The sequence below is a fragment of the Puma concolor genome, chromosome D2 (genome assembly GCF_028749965.1).
Source record: "Puma concolor isolate L17-30 chromosome D2, mPumCon1.1.hap2, whole genome shotgun sequence".
Taxonomy (NCBI): Eukaryota; Metazoa; Chordata; class Mammalia; order Carnivora; family Felidae; genus Puma; species Puma concolor.
This window is the reverse complement of record NC_141677.1, coordinates 49,128,334-49,146,413: the sequence shown is the minus strand read 5'-3', so window position 1 is coordinate 49,146,413 and position 18,080 is coordinate 49,128,334. Positions and strand designations below refer to the sequence as shown.

At 37.8% G+C, this 18,080-nt stretch overlaps 1 protein-coding gene across 1 annotated transcript in view; it reads right to left on the bottom strand.

Annotated features, from left to right (window-relative positions):
* Nucleotides 1-2,216, bottom strand: part of OR13A1 (olfactory receptor family 13 subfamily A member 1) — a 28,308-nt gene extending 26,092 nt beyond the window's left edge. The window contains exon 1 of the mRNA XM_086680299.1: nucleotides 1,817-2,216. The gene's annotated coding sequence lies outside the window, so the exon portion shown is untranslated. The remainder of the gene's footprint in view (nucleotides 1-1,816) is intronic.
* Between the last annotated feature and the right edge of the window lie 15,864 nt (nucleotides 2,217-18,080).

The window sequence follows — 18,080 nt, the reverse complement described above, 5'->3', positions numbered from 1 at the left end:
GAATGATAAACAACAGTGGAGACTGATTATAGTTGATTTAATTTCTTTGCCTTTGTTTCTCTGTATTTTCTAATTTTTCCATTTAAGAATCTTTCTAGGGGCACCTGGGTGGCTCAGTCAGTTAAGCATCCGACTTTGGCTCAGGTCGTGATTTCACAGTTTGTGGGTTTGAGGCCTGGGTCAGGATCTGTGCTGACAGCTCAGAGCCCAGAGCCTGCTTCAGATTCTGTGTCTCCTGTTCATGCTCTGTCTCTATCTCAAAAATAAACATTCAAAAAAAATTTTTTTAAGAAATCTTTCTAAAAGGCAGATCTGACAGAATAAAGACCCCCAACTGCTACTTCTGGATCTACCCACCTCTCTAGACAATGTTTTCCCTCTTGTCTCAACCCTCATGGCCAAAGCTCCAGCCACACCCAGATCTCCCAGTCTGGCCAAAGCACCAGCCATGCCAGACTTTTGTAGCTTTGTTCTTGCAGCTCCCTCAGCCAGGAACACTCTCCTTCTCATGAACCAGGTCGATCATCATCCCTTTCCTTTTCTAAAATCCCTTCCCTAGAGAGAAAGGACCACTCTCTCCTTCGTGGCCCCCAATTCTGTACTGACTTCTATCCTAGAATTCATTAACACATCACTTCACGATTATGGTACCCATCTCCCCTAAGATTGGGGCATTTGCCTCATTCATTTCTGAGCCCCTTTTCTTGGCTCCCAGCCCCCTGTCTGGCATGAAACAGGTGGGCCCTAAAATACATTTGTTGAAACAATAGCAAAGAATAATCTAGTACCAATAAAAACAGAGTGGTTTCTATTCTCAACACAGTGCAAATTCTGTATTGTTTAAGATGAAATCAGCATGGTAAATTTGCATTTTCCTTCTTTTCAACTCTTCATTCATTAAAAGGCTTAATTTTAAAAAGATGCTCATTTTCAATTAAGAATTCTGCTTTTTACCAAACTTCAATAAACGTATTTACCACTGAAGCATTAAAAGGTTTATAGAAAATGAAGAAACACCTCTGATCAAATCATATCACCATTTTGTAAGGTGAAGACTGTTCTTTGAATAGAAGAGCATAAAATTCCTCTGATTCGGGGCAATAGGCTGTGCTAGCGTAAAGTCTGTCCAAAGCTAATACAAATGGGGGTCCATCTGTATCTTCCCAGCAGCAAGGTGTCAGGTTGCTCAATTGCTTTGCTGATGATAATAAATGAGATATGCTTTCGCTTTATATGCAAAAATAGTGAATGTTACTTTTGTATAGTATGAGTTGTGGGCCTGAAGATTTTATTTGCTCCTTTGTCACTTTGTTGGCTCCTCAACACAGCCTGGTGAGTGACTCCTGTTTAACCCCAGGGACCACCATGAGACTGAAAAGCTGAGGCAGGCTGAAAAGGAACAGAGTTCGATTTGCCCCTTGCATGTCTCCACGTAAGGTTTCTGCACTTCCCACGAATGTCCTCCCTAGGATTCTCACCACCTGACACCCCCAGTCATCACTCACAGTCCACTCCACACAGATTACAAGCAAGAGACTCAATGCTATGACCACACCTGGGAAGAGATAGACACCTCCATCGCCAAACACTGAGCGGTGGTGTGTGGGTCTGTCACAGAGCACTATCGGAGGACCAAAAGAACCTATTATGAAGGAAACTTTATATCTGGTCTTGGTCTTCACTCCACTCCAGAGTGAGGATAGAAAATAAATAAATAACTACAACATAAATGGGAGTTTTGAACAGGTGCTCAGCACAAGGAAATGTCAACAAACTGATTCACACTCAGGGAACAAATTGCCCCTCAGATAATTACCCTCGCGCTGTAATTTCCAGGGCAGGGGAACAGTCTCCTCATCCAATTGATCAACAGGGAGATCAGAGAATAAGGGAGCAGAGACTCTTTCTGTGAGAATGACCATGAAGTCTCTGTCGGACCTCAGCCAGGTGCTTCCTCTTCTGAAAATAACAAAGACCTCTCTCTCCTGAGGTTCATAGGGCATTGGCTTTAATCCTCCATCAAGCAGTGCAAAATTATTACCAAAGATGTGAGGGAAAAGAAAAAGATCTCAGTTACCAATTGCCAAGTTTAAACACATACTACCTGCAAACTACATGACTCTCCACATGTGAGGTGACAGGACATTTAAACAGTGATTATTTTCCATACTTACCAGAACTTCCAGCCCTCAAGTTTCAAAGGACATAAAAATGCATCTTGGCAATTTGATCACTTTAAAGAAACAGCATGAAGTGTCCTTAAATCCCTGAAATTAAAAAGTTCATTTCATTTCATTTCATTTTTCATACAAATAAGTTGAATTTCATGTGAAAGACAATTTACTTTCAGTGACATTTTATCTTAGTTCCAATTTATTGTTCATAATTTCAGAAGTGGAGAATTATTGCTGTCATAAGGCATTCAATTAATTACGGAGAAGTTGACTACTTCTATTATTATTATCTCTAAAGAAGTTTGAGAATTTTCAGACACAATCCAATTAATCCAAAGTCCATCTATTACATACGAAGGTAAATATTCCTATTAAACATAACTCAAGAGCAGAAAACTAAAAATCAGAAAATGCCAAAATCTCATATGTTCAGGTTTAAATCTGAAAGATACTTTAAAGACAACATTGTCCAACCTATTTATTGTAAAGTCAGAAAGGTATCTAAGTGACTTATCCTACTCACACAGAATACTAGTGACAAAGCTAATACCTAGTCCCAAGACTTTGGGATTCAAGCCTAGAATTCTTTGCTATGTAACGTTATTGTCCCACTAAAACTAATGTCAAACAAATGTCAAATGTCAAAAAATGTCAAGAGAAGGAAAAATTAACCAAGAATCTAAATGATTCTTATTTTGATTGAGGTGTGAATACAAACCCTAAACTCTCAGCCAGTTTTTACACCCTATTTGCTCTATTATTCCATTTGCTGATCAAATAGTAATAATACAGAGTGAGAAATCTACAAATGTTACTAATTGTAGGTCAGCTAAACAAAAAATATCAGGTCTTATATATAGTTCATGATAAAAATTAAGCAGAATTAGAGTTATGGGCAGAATTTTTCTCATTCTTTTATATCACCCAATAGAATGAGCCAACTTCAGAATACTCCTGATTACCTGGAAAAAATTCTTCACCTTTGTGGAGCTAATAGATTTTATGTATAGTCATCCTTTCTCCATCAATCATGATTGAGGTAGGAAACATGGTGACACTGAAGAAGTATGTAATCTAGGACAAGATCAGTACGGACAAAGGCTTTCTGCCCCTATTTAAGCTAATCCTGCCAAGAATTTGTGACTCATCTTCAGCAAAGTTTGTCACTGCCTATGGGAGACACCTGAGACACCTGTTCACAGCTATTATTCTAAGTGGACCCTGAAGGAGCAATTAAGTACCTCTTTGCTAGGTACTTGGCTGTTGCTGGTGTTCATACAAAGGCCAGTTCAGACTTCTGATCCAAATATATGTAAAAGGGTGTAAGCTTGAGCAGAGAGCAGGACTAAACCTTTCTCCCAGTTCACATAATCTGGGGCAGTGCAGACCCAGGTTCAGGTGCTCAGACTAATGTGCTCAGACATATGGACTGGGGAGGGGGGTGTCAGGAAGGCAGTTAGCATTTCTAGACTGCCTTTCATGGAAGTTTCGAGCCATGGAGCCAATGTCCCTATGTTTCCCAGCATAAACCACCCCTACCAACAGAGCTGGCCCACTCACTATCTTTCACTCATACCTTGGCTCCTTTACCAAGCTATCTTTCCTTCCCCTGTCCCCATACTTTCTCTCCCTATCCAAATCCTACCTAGATCTAACTCTATCACCTCTACCAAGGCTTCCCTGACTTCCTGGAGGAAAATGATCACTCCCTGATAAATCTCAGTCCCATTCAGGAGCTCCTCCCTGTTAATGAGCTTTAGAGTCTTTACAGACACAGAGTCAATCCCAAGCCTGAAACCTACTTGGGTTATGTGACTTGGGGCAAGTCTCTAACCTCTCCAGGACTTAATTATAACAATGACAAGACTTACCTCATTATCGCAGTACCTAATACATGAAAAGGGCTTGGCAACATTTTACTTCCTCTTCCCCCAGTGTGGCACCTGTTTACATATATATGTTCTTCTGTATGAGCAGAGAACAGGCTAGATATGTCTATTACCTTCCTCCTTATGAAAATGTCCTGAATATAGCTGACATTCAATGTATAAGTATTGATTAAGTGACTCATTAGCTTGGCTGTAGAGTTCAGTGGATTTGTTATTAAAAGGCACTTCAATCACTTCTAATTTTACTAAGCAGTGTGATGTACTAGGAACAAGCACTAAAGTAAATGGTTCCCAAATGGCTTAGAGACCTGACTCTTACTTAAGTAGCTGTGTGAACTAGTGTAAGTCTCGTAATCTCTCTGAATCCAAGTTTTTAATCTATAGGATGTGAACAATACCTACCTTCAGAATTTTTCTTTGAACTACATAAGAAGATATAGAGGACTCCATTTTAGAAACCATGTTAGAGGTTATTATGGTTGGGTCATTAATAGAAACAATTACCCAGAAAGACTGTGGCCTGGCAGCATTACACCCAAAAAGGTTATCTTTTTTCCAACAAAATAAAAGACACACAAAAAATTTCCTTCCCGTGATGTTAATGATATGTCACCATTCATGAATAAATGTGTATTAGTTAAGTTAAAGGCTAACCTGCTATAATGAAGAAACCAAAATATATGTGGCTTAATATTTTCTCTTTCATTCAATACTCTGAAGTGTGTATGAATGGTAGGGTAGTTCCCAGGGTGATGGGGTAGCCTTGTCCTATCTCATTAAGGGATCCGGGTTCTCCCAAGTCAATGATTCTTGATCTCCTAGGCCATTATTCTCTTCACCATCATGAAAGTTTCCATAACCTCCACATTTCAGCTTGTAGGAAGTAAAATGACAGGAAGCCCCAGAAAACCAATTTATTTCCAGCAAGTGAGGCATATTTGCATATATAACTTCTGCTCAGATTCTATGAGCAAAAATTTAGTTCTGTTGCCCATTTAGTGGCAAGGGAAACTGGGAAATATAATCAAGTAGGGAAGTCATACAGGAAAAAGGGATAGAAAATTTTTAGAAAAAAGTAATTTCCCTACATATACAAAAAGAAACTAACGAGAAGAGAATTTACAAAAAACGACTGGCAGTAAGAGTGAATTTTGTTACTCCTTAAAATAGAGATTCAAAAAAGAAAAGGAGAATGATCATACAGTTACACAGGTAGAAGGGAAAGGTGAAGGGAAGGTGAAAGAACAGAGAGGCAAAAGACCTACAGTGAAAGTTAAGAGAGGAAAGTCAAGGAAATGAATTTAAGAGTTCTAACATTTTTATGCAGTATCAAGGGTCCCACAGTGGTGGGGCTCTGAAAAATTAAGTGTAATCCCCAAAGATGCCATCTGATAGATAAGAGTGCCAAGCAGAGCTGTGGAATAACTGAGTGAAAGATAGTAGGAGCTGCACTGTGAGACTTAGCAGATAGGAAAGGACTTCCAGCAAAGGAGATGCTTAGAAACTTATGCAAATTTAGGGATCTACAGGATGTTATGGGGAGTCCTATCTAGGCAATACCATGTCCCCCTCTTTCTGGGCCCTGTGCCTTAACCTCAGGTGGAACCAGTTGTTACAACAATCCAATTATTAATTTTTGGTTGATTACCCAGTTGTGGCCTGGAGCACACTTCATACTCTTCAAGTCCTTCTTCTTCTACTTGTCCCTCACAATTACTGGCCTTGCCTCATACCTTCCTGAAAAGGGACACATCATCCTACCAGAGTTCCTCAACCTCATTCTTCCCCATCTCAATCTTTTTACATCTTTTGTTTTAATGTTTATTTTTGAGAGAGAGAGACAGACAGACAGAGCACGAGCTGGAGAGGGCAGAGAGAAAGGGAGACACAGAATCCGCAGCAGGCTCCAGGCTCTGAGCTGTCAGCACAGAGCCTGATGTGGGGCTTGAGCCCACGGACCACAAGATCATGACCTGAGCTGAAGTCGGACACTTAACCGACTAAGCCACCCAGGCGCCCCAATCTTTCTACATCTTTATTCTCAGTCTTTGTTAAATCCTCCCTTCTAAACCAGCATAAAAACCCAAAACGGCTCACATATCCCCACAACAAACTGTTGAAAATTGTTATTTTAAAATATCCCCAAAATCTTATAATAATTCCCATGCCAGACATAATTGGCATACCAGACATGCAAAGAAGTGGGAAAATACACCCATATTTGAGGTGAGAAAAATGAATCAAAACCAACTCAGAAATGACAAAAGTAATAAAATTACTAGACAGGAACCTCAAAACAGTTGTAATAACTATATTCCAAATACTCAAGAAGCTATATAAAATATAATAAATGGAGACATAAAAAATACAAAAAGATTCAAACAGAATTTCTGAGATGTAAAGTACAATGTCTTAAATTAATAATATGCTTAATGGGATTAACAGCACATTAGACATTGCAGAAAAAAAGATTGGTAAATTTTAAAAACTACCAACAGAACCTATCCAAATTAGGGGCACCTGGTTGGCTAAGTCAGTTAAGCATCTGACTTCAGCTCAGGTCATGATGTCACGGTTCATGGGTTCGAGCCCCACATTGGGCTCTGTGCTGAAAGCTCAGGGCCTGAAGCATGCTTTGGTCTCTGTGTCTCCTTCTCTCTCTATCCTGCCCCCCCAACACTCACACTCTGTCTCTCAAAAATAAATGTTAAAAAAATAAAGAATGTACCCAAATTAAACACATATGAAAACATAAAACATAAGAACAGTGTATCAGTGAGCCATAAATCCACTTCAAATAGCCTAATATATATGTGATTAAACCCTATAAGTAGATAAGGAGTGGGGTAGAACATAAGAAATATTTAAATAAATAAAGGCTATTTTTTCCAAATTTAATAAAAAATATAATCTTACAATGTAATAACTTCAATAAATCCCAAGCATGATAAACAGTGAGAAAATCATATCAAGACTCACACTTAAAACCAGTAATAGTGGGGCACCTGGGTGGCTCAGTAGGTTAAGTGTCCAACTTCGGCTCAAGTCATGATCTCACAGTTCATGAGTTTGAGCCTCATATCAGGCTCTGCACTGACAGGGTGGAGCCTGCTTTGGATTCTCTGCTCCCTCTGTCTGCCTCTTCCTCCCCCACCCCCTTCTCTCAAAAATAAATAAATAAATAAATAAATAAATAAATAAATAAATAAATAAGAAAAAAATAATAGAGGGGAAATCTCTAAAAACAATGAGACCAGGGCTTTTAGAGGAGCCAAGATGACAGAACAGCATGCGAGGGTTTTTTTGCATCTTGCATCCATGAAATACAGACAGATCAACACTAAACCATCCTGCACACCCAGAAAACTGATTTGAGTATTAACACAACAATCTGAACAACCTGAACCACAGAACTCAGCAGGTATGCAGCACAAAGAGATGAACTGGGGAAGAGAGAAGCCACAGAAGGCAGGGAACTGTTTTTGCTTGCAGAGACAGGACAGAGACAGAGGGAGAGTACAGGAGAAGCACCCTCCACCAAAAGCAGCTGGAGAGAAAGTGGAAAAGTAGAAACAGTCACAGGGACTGAACTAAAAAGGGAGAAAGGAGACGGTTTAAATTCCATTAAGATTCTATAAACAAGAGGACCACAGAGTCTGAAACTCCACAGTTTGATACCTGGCGGTCCTCTGGTGGGAAGGGCAAATCCTCAGGAGCAGAGTGAGATCCAGGGGTCCTCAGGCCACACAGGGAGAGGTGGTTCCCCTGCTGGGAGAATATTTGGTAGAGACTGCAGGCACCTCACAGGCAAATGTGGCAGCAGACCCCAGAGAACAACCACACTCACTGGCACTGGAACAAGGTCGTTGAGGTGAAGCCTGGTGCCAGATGTGTGTTGTAATTTTCCATAATCCCTGAAATGCTGCTGCTACACAATCACGTGAACTTTTTCTGGGGCAGGCTGGCACCCAGCCACAGTCTCTGGGGGTCAGCAGCAGCACAGTCCTGCGAATGTTCCTGGGTGCGGCTGGCACCCAGCCGTTGCTCGGTGAAACCCTCCCCCAGAGCGTCAGAAGAGGTCAAAGCTGCAGTCTCTCAGAAGTGAGGTCTTGGGAAACACAGTTGCATCTGAGATAAAACTCAAGAAGGAGGTGTCATCTGGCAACCTGACAGCTTAGTCGTCATCTGGCAACCTGACAGCTTAGTCACACACAGTATAAAAGTGGGGAGTGGGCAGAAGCCGGAGACAAAGGATGGGTGCGCAATTGCTGATTGGGGAGAACAGAGTTCCAATACTAGAGACCGGGTAACTGGGTAATGCCACTTTCACCCCTCCCACGCATGTGCATACACACCTATGTGTGCCACAACAATCCACCCCAGTAAGCTAAGCAGCACCATCTAGTGGACAATGGACTGTTACACTAAGACCCGCCCAATGGGCCAACTTCTCTCTTCAGGAACACCACAAGTCTCTCTGCCTGCTTAGTTTATGAACTATAAAGAACTTCATAGTTTGACTTCTAGGGGAAAACAAAGCAATTTCAATAGTATTTCAGTCTGTTTGCTGGTCCATCTATTCAATTTTCCTTTTTTTTTTCTTTTTCGTTCCTTTTCTTTTTCTTGACTACAGAAAGAGAAAAATTTATTTTTATTTTCAATTTTTATTAAAAATATTTTTCTTAAATTTTTTTCTACTATATTACTTACTTTTTTGTAAATTTTACAAATTCTATTTTATTTCCATCATTTCATTTTATTCTATTTCAGTGTATTCATTTTTGTCAAATATTCAAATGTTTTCCTTTTTTTTTCTTTCTTTTTTTTCCTTCTTTTTTCTCAACTCTATCAAGCTACTTTCAACAACCAGACCAAAACACACCTAGGAATATAGCATCATTTATTTGATTTTTGTGTGTGTGCATGTTGTTTTAATTTTTAATTAATTAATTTATTTTTTCACGTTATTAAATCCTTTTCTTCCTTAAAAATTATGAAATGAAGGAATTCACCCCAGAGGAAAGAGCAGGAAATAACGACAGCCAGGGACTTAACCAACACAGATACAAGCAAGATGTCTGAACCAGAATTTGGAATCACGATAACCATACTACCTGGAGTTGAAAATAGATTAGAATCCCTTTCTGCAGAGATAAAAGAACTAAAAGCTACTCAGAATGAAATAAAAAATGCTATAACTGAGCTGCAATCTCAAATGGATGCCACAGCAGCAAGGATGGATGAGGCAGAGCAGCAAATCAGCAATATAGAGAACAAATTTATGGAGAATAATGAAGCAGAAAAAAAGAGAGAGACTAGGGCAAAAGAACACGATTTAAGAATTAGAGAAATCAGTGACTCATTAAGAAGGAACAACAGCAGAATCATAGGGGTCCCAGAATATGACGAGAGAAAAACGGGGTAGAAAGGTTATGTGAGCAAATCATAGTGGAAAACTTTCCTAACCTGAGGAAACACACAGACATCAAAATCTAGGAAGCACAGAGGACTCCCAGTAGATTCAACAAAAACTGACATTCAACACAGCATATCATAGTCAAATTCACAAAAATACTCAGGCAAGGAAAAAATCTTGAAAGTGGCAAGGGAAAAAAAGTCCTTAAACTACAAGGGAAGACAGAATAGGGTTGCAGCAGACCTATCCACAGAAACTTGGCAGGCCAGAAAGGAGTGGAAGGATATATTCAATGTGCTGAATCAGAAAAAATGCAGCCAAGAATTCTTTATCCAGCAAAGCTGTCATTCAAAATAAAAAGAGAGATTAAAATTTTTCCAAACAAAAATTAAAGGAGTTCATGACCACTAAACCAGGCCTGCAAGAAATTTTAAGGTAGACTCTCTGAGGGGAGAAAAGATAGGGGGAAAAAAAAGACCAAAAGCAACAAAGACTAGAAAGGACCAGAGAACACCACCAGAAACTCCAACTCTATAAGCATCATAATGGCAACAAACTCATATCTTTCAGTACTCACTCTCAACATCAATGGACTAAATGTTCTAATCAAAAGACATAGGGTAAAAAAATGGATAAGAAAGCATTTATGTTTATACATAATTTATGTATACTTTATGTATAAATTATGTATATTTTGTAAAATATGTAAAATTATGTATAATTTATAAACATAATTTATGTTTATACATAAACATATATGCTGTTTACAAGAGACCCACTTTAGACCTAAGAACACCTTCAGATTGAAAGTAAGGGGATGGAGAACCATCTATCATGCTAATGGTCAACAAAAGAAAGCCAGAGTAGCCACACTTATATCAGATAATCTAGACTTTAAAATAAATACTATAACAAGAGATGAAGAAGGCATTATATCATAAGTAAGGAGTCTATCCACTTAAAGAAGACCTAACAATTGTAATCATTTATGCTCCAAATGTGAGGGAACCCAAATATATAAAGCAATTAATCACAAACATAAAGAAACTCATTGATAATAATACCATAATAGTAGGAGACTTCAACACCCCACTTACAACAATGGACAAATCATCTAATCAGAAAATCAACAACGAAACAATGGCTTTAAATGACACACTGGACCAGATGGACTTAACAGATATATTCAGAACATTTCATCCTAAAGCAGCAGAATACACATTCTTCTCCAGTGCACATGGGACGTTCTCCAGAATAGACCACACAATGGGACACAAATCAGCCCTCAACAAGTACAAAAAGATCTAGATCATACCGTGCATATTTTCAGACCACAATGCTATGAAACTCGAAATCAACCACAAGAAAATTTTTGGAAACATAACAAATAATTGGAGACTAAAGAACATCCTACTAAATAATGAATGGGCTAACCAAGAAGTTAAAGAGGAAATTAAAAAGTCCATCAAAGCCAATGAAAATGATTGATAACACTACAGCCCAAAACCTCTGGGATGCAGCAAAGGCGGTTATAAAAGGAAAGTATATAGCAAACCAGGCCTTCCTAAAAAAGGAAGAAAGGTCTCAGATACACAACCTAACCTTACACCTTAAAGAGCTTGAAAGAGAACAGCAAATAAAACCCAAAACCAGCAGAAGACAGGAAATAAAAAAGATTAGAACAGAAATCAATGCTATGGAAACAAACAAAAACAAAACAGTATAACACATCAATGAAACCAGAAGCTGGTTCTTTGAAAGAATTAACAAAATTGATAAACCCCTAGCCAGTTTGATCAAAAAGAAAAAGGAAAGGACCAAAATAAATAAAATCAAGAATGAAAGAGGGGAGATCACAACCAACACAGCAGAAATAAAAACAATAATAAGAGAATATTATGAGCAATTATACGCCAATAAAATGGGTAATCTGGAAGAATGGACAATTCCTAGAAACATATACACTACCAAAACTGAAACAGGAAGAAATAGAAAATTTGAACAGACCCATAACCAGTAAAGAAATTGAATTAGTAATCAAAAACCTCCCAAAAAACATGAATCCAGGGCCAGATGGCTTTCCAGGGGAATTCTACCAAACATTTAAGGAAGAGTTAATACCTATTCTCCTAAAGCTGTTCCGAAAAATGGCAATGGAAGGAAAACTTCCAAACTCTTTCTATGAAGCTAGCATTACCTTGATTCCAAAACCACACAAAGACCCCACTATAAAGGAGAACTATAGACCAATTTCCCTGATGAACATGGATGCAAAAATGCTCAACAAGATATTAGCCAACCAGATCCAACAATACATTAAAAAATTATTCACCACGACCAAGTGGGATTTATACCTGAGATGCAGGGCTGGTTCAGTATCTACAAGACAATCAATGCGATTCATCACATCTATAAAAGAAAGGACAAGAACCACATGATCCTCTCAATAGATGCAGAGAAAGCATTTGACAAAATACAGCATCCTTTCCTGATAAAAATCCTCAAGAATGTAGGGATAGAAGGATCATACCTTGAGATAGTAAAAGCTATATATGAAAGACCTAACACTAATATCATCCTCAATGGGGAAAAACTGAGAGCTTTCCCCCAAAGTCAGGAACACAACAGGGATGTCCACTCTCGCTACTGTTATTCAACATATTGGGCGTGTTCAACGTATTGGAAGTCTTAGCCTCAGCAATCAGACAACACAAAGAAATAAAAGGCATCCAAATTGGCCAGGGGGTCAAACTTTCACTCTTCACAGATGACATGATACTCTATATGGAAAATGCAAAAGATTCCACCAAAAAACTTCTAGAACTGGTTCATGAAATCAGCAAAGTGGCAAGATATAAAATCAATGCACAGAAATTGGTTGCATTCTTATACACCAACAGTGAAGCAACAGAAAGAGAAATCAAGGAATCGATCCCATTTACAATTGCACCAAAAACCATAAAATACCTAGGAATAAATCTAACCAAAGAGGTGAAAAATCTATAACTGAAAACTATAGAAAGCTTATGAAAGAAATTGAAGAAGACATAAAAACCAGAAAAATGTTCCATGCTCCTGGATAGGAAGAACAAATATTGTTAAAATGTCAATACTACCCAAAGCAATCTACATATTCAATGCAATCCCCATCAAAATAACACCAGCCTTCTTCACAGAACTAGAACAATCTTAAAATTTGTATGGAACCAGAAAAGACCCCAAAAAGCCAAAGCAATCTTGAGAAAGAAAACCAAAGCAGGAGACATCACAATCCTGGACTTCAAGCTATATTACAAAGTGGTAATCATCAAGACAGCATGGTACTGGCACAAAAACGGACACTCAGATCAAAGGAACAGAATAGAAAACCCAGCAATGGATCCACAAACATATGGCCAACTAATCTTTGAAAAAGCAGGAAAGAATATCCAATGGAATAAAGACAGTCTCTTCAGCAAGTGTTGCTGGGACAACTGGACAGCGGCACACAGAAAAATGAACCTGGACCACTTTCATACACCATACACAAAAACAAACTCAAAATGGATAAAAGACCTAAATGTAAGACAGGAAGCCATCAAAATCCTCGAGGAGAAAGCAGGCAAAAACCCCTTTGACCTTGGCCGCAGCAACTTCTTACCCAACATGTCTCCAGAGGCAAGGGAAACAAAAGCAAAAATGAACTATTGGGACCTCATCAAAATAAAAAGCTTCTGCACAGTGAAGGAAACAATTAGCAAAACTAAAAGGCAACTGATGGAATGGGAGAAGATATTTGCAAATGACATATCAGATAAAGGATTATTATCCAAAATCTATAAAGAACTTATCAAACTCAACACCCAAAAAACAAATAATCCAGTGAAGAAATGGACAGAAGACATGAATAGACACTTCTCCAAAGAAGACATCCAGATGGCCAACTGACACATGAAAAAATGTTCAACATCACTCATCATCAGGGAAATACAAATCAAAACCACACTGACATATCACCTCACACTGATCAGAGTGGCTAAAATGAACAAATCAGGAGACTACAGATGATGGTGAGGATGTGGAGAAAGAATACCTCTTTTGCACTGCTGGTGGGAATGCAAACTGGTGCAGCCACTCTGGAAAACAGTATGGAGATTCCTCAAAAAATTAAAAATAGAACTACCTTATGACCCAGCAATTGATTTATCCAAAGGATACAGTTGTGCTGTGTCAAAGGGACACAGGCACCGCAATGTTAATAGCACTATCAACAATAGCCAAAGTATGGAAAGAGCCTGAATGTCTGCCCATAGATGGATGAATGGATAAAGAAGGTATCCTTTATCTTTATACACACACACACACACACACACACACACACACACACACACACACACAATGCAGTATTACTTGGCAATCAAAAAGAATGAAATCTTGCCATTTACAACTACGTGGATGGAACTAGAAGGTATTATGCTAAGTGAAATTAATCAGTCAGAGAAAGACAAATATCATATGACTTCACTCATATGAGGACTTTAAGACACAGAACAGATGAACATAAGGGAAGGGAAGCAAAAATAATATAAAAACAGGTAGGGGGACAAAACATAAGAGACTCTTAAATATAGAGAACAAACAGAGGGTTGCTGGAAGGGTCTGGGAAGGGGGATGGTCTAAATGGGCATTAAGGAATCTACTCCTGAAATCCTGTTGTGCCATATGCTAACTTGGATGTAAATTTAAAAATAAATAAATAAATAATAATTCTAGTCATACCAAAAAAGCATAAAATAACAGGAAAAAAAGTAGATGAGATAAAGAGAAAGCAAATAGAAACAGTAAATTTAAATACAAAGTTCAAGCGTGGCACTCTCAAGAACAGTGGATGCTGTGAGGAAAGGCAACTGGAGGTAGATTCATGAGTAAAATAAAGATATAGCCTAGATTTAGGGCAGCTAGTTAACTGGAGAGATTCAAGGAGTAAGATAGCTGGGAGGAGCTATCCAGGGATGAGAAAAAATATCAAACACTGACTTCAGAAACTATTTCAAGAAGCCACAATTTCACTAATTCGTTTCTAGAGGCATTTATACCCCCAGGGCATTGTTGAAAACAATACAGCAATCATCTTGAAATTAGTGGAGTTGAACAACTAAGTATGAGGAGGGAAAGAGTAAAAGAAAGACCTATAGTTAACCACTGTCAAACCGGTGGGGGATGGGTGAATGTGAGCATATTCAAAGCTGTGCTTCCTAAGGTTTATATCAGAGATTTCACACTGTGAGGTGGAAAGAGACTTCATTAAAATGATCCAGCCAGTCACTAAACAAATAAGCAAAGAATAATAATAAGTCCTGAGGTGGGGGGGCCAGTACTGGTGTTGATACAATATATTATCCAAAATGTTCAGTTTCCAACAAAAAAATTACAGGTCATACAAAGAAACAAAATTATAACACAAATACCAGAAAAAAAAGTAAGCAACAGAAACTACCTGCAAGAGTAACCAGATGTTGGATTTAACAGAAAGAGTTCAAAACATTCATTATGAATATGTTCACAGAGCTAAAAGAAAATATCATCATATAAGAATGGTCTGATGACAATGTTACACCAAATAGAACATATCAATAAAGAGATAGGAATTATTTAAAGACAAAAATCCACAGTAGAAGTGATGACATCAGAAAGATGGTAGACTAAAAGCTCCAGGCCTTCATTTCCCCCGTGGAGATACTGAGTTAGCAACAACAGACGAACCAAAATAGTTCTGTGAGAACTCTGGAAACTGGTTAAGACTTACAGTACCCAAGTGAATGCACACACAGCCAAGAAAAAAAAAAAATCTCCACAGAAGGATAGGAAATTTGTAGCATTTTGCTCACATTTACCCCTCCCCCTGTCTGGCACAGAGCGGTGCAAATAGGAGGAAACCTCCCAATTTTCAGCTCATCATCAAAAGAAAAGAGTGGAACTTGTCTCCAGAGTTTTGGTTTGTCAGGGTGTTGCCTGAGGGAATGGTTTCTGTTTCATCTGCCTTGGAGCATTGATGGGAATGGCAGCATAGATGTCACCAGTTTGGAGGCCACTAAAAACAGAGGCAGGGGCCATACCACCTTTAGAGCCATAGGAATCTGAAGTTCCACAGACAGGTGCTAGAGGAGCAAGAGATTATGGACAGAGGAGTAAAACAGAAACCGAAACCAAAAGCTCCCGAGAAGCAGGGAGTTTCTTAAGGAAATTAAGACAGATGAAAGCAGTCATATATGTTTTGGAAGGAAGGTACATACAAAAACCTGGAGAAGATACATCCCCAGAAAACGAGTGAAAGGTCTAAAAACTTCCAACTGGGTTGATTGGTAAAGGTCTTCCCCTGCATAAAGCCAGGACACAAAGAATGGGAGAGCACTATTTTCAAATGCCCAAATCTCAGCAAACGAGCACAAGGGATATAAAGAAGCAGGAAAATATGGCCCAAGCAAAGGAACAAATAAATCTTCAGCACCTGACCCTAAAAACAACAGATATCTCTGAATTGCCTGTCAAGTAATTTAAGACAATACACTTAAAGACACACAATGAGCTAAAAAAAGAAACAGAAAACTGAATGCAATCGGGAAAAGAAAAAATAATAATATCAACAAGGAGATAGAAATTATAAAAACAAAACAAACAGAAATTCTGGGGTTAGAGTATATAATAGCTGAATTCAAAAAATTCACTATGGGGGTTGGAGACTTACTGGGCAGAAGAAAGAATAAGTAAACTTGAAGACAAGTCATTTGAAATTATCAAGGTAGAGGAACGACAACAAGTAGAGAGAGTCTAAGGGACATAAAGGACACCATAAAGCAGACCAACATATACATTATGGGGTCCCAGAAAAAGAGAGAGAGAAAAGGGAAGAAAACATATTTTAGAAATAATGAATGAAAATTTCCCAAATTTATGGAAGGAAATGGACATACCCATTCCAGAAGCCTAAAGAACTTTAACTAGAATAAATTCAAAAAGACCCACACCTAGACACACTCAAACTGTTTAAAATCAAAGACCAAAACTGAATCTTGACAGCAGCAAGAGAAAAGGGACTTGTCACATGCTAGGAAACATGTATAAGATTATCAGTAGATTTCTCAGCAGAAACCTTGCAAGCTAACAGGCATTGGGATGATATATTCAGTGTTGAAAAAAATCAACAAAAAAATACTGTATTCAGTAAACCTGTCCCTCAAAATTAAGCATATATTAAGAATTTTCCAGATGAATAAAAACTGAAGGAGTTCACTGCCACTAGATCTGCTCTACAAGAAATGCTAAAGGGAATCTTCCAAGTTGAAACACACAGATGTTACACAGCAACATGAAGCCATGTGAAAATATAAAGTTCTCCAGTAAAGGTAAACATATGGATGTATGGAGACTTGTATAATTTTGGTATGTAAACCCACTTGTAATTCTTGTAGAGTATTTAAAAGAAAAAAAGTATAAAAATAACTATAAATCTATGTTAACGGGTGCTCGATACATCAAGATACAATTTGTGACACCAGTAACATAAGGTGGGGGCAGAACTATAAAGGAGTAGAGTCTACATGTAATTAAAGCTAAATTGTTATCAGTTTAAAACATATTGCTAAAACTTTAAATTATCTTATGTAATCTCCACGATCTCTATAATCTCCACAAAGAAAATATCCATAGACTATACACAGAAGGAGATGAAAAGGGAATCAAAGCATGTCACTACAAAAAAAAAAAAAAATCAGCAAAACACAAAATAATAGAATAACACAGGAAACAAGAGTCAAAAAAGCTAGAAGACATACATTAAATCATTAAAAGGCAAGAGTAAATCCTTCCCTGTCAGTAACTACTTTAAATGTAAACTAATTAACTTCCCAATCAAAAGATATAGATTGGGAAATTGATTTTAAAATAGGATCCTACTTTATGCTGTCTATAAGCAACTCACTTTATATCTAAGGAAACTCATAGGCTGAAAATGAAGGGATGAAAGAAGTTATTCTATGCAAATGGTAAATAAGAGAGCAAGAATATTAGATACTAATACTAATAGCAGATAAAATGGAATGTATATCAAAAACTGTCACAAGAAACAAAGAAGGGTATTATAACAAAAGGCCAACTCATCAGAAAGATATAATAATTATAAGTACATATTCAGCCAATATCAGAGCTCCTGAATATATGAAGCAAACATGAAAGAATTGAGGGGAAAGTCGGAGAGCAACACAATAACAGTAGGAAATTCAATACCCCACTTTGAAAAATGACTAGAAAAACCAGACAGAAGATCAATCAGGAAATATAGGACTTGAACAACACTATAGACTAATTGGACCTAATAGACATATACAGAACACTCTACTCAACATTGGCATAATATATGTTCTTCTCAAATGTACATGGAACATACTCAAAGATAGACCACATAGTATGCCACAAAATAAGTCTTAATTGAAATCAATTTGAATCAATTCAAAACTGAAATCATACAATGTCTTTCTGATTACAATGACATGAAACTAGATATCAATGGAAGAAGGAAAATTGGTAAATCCACTTATATTTGAAATCTTGTGATAAAGGAAAATA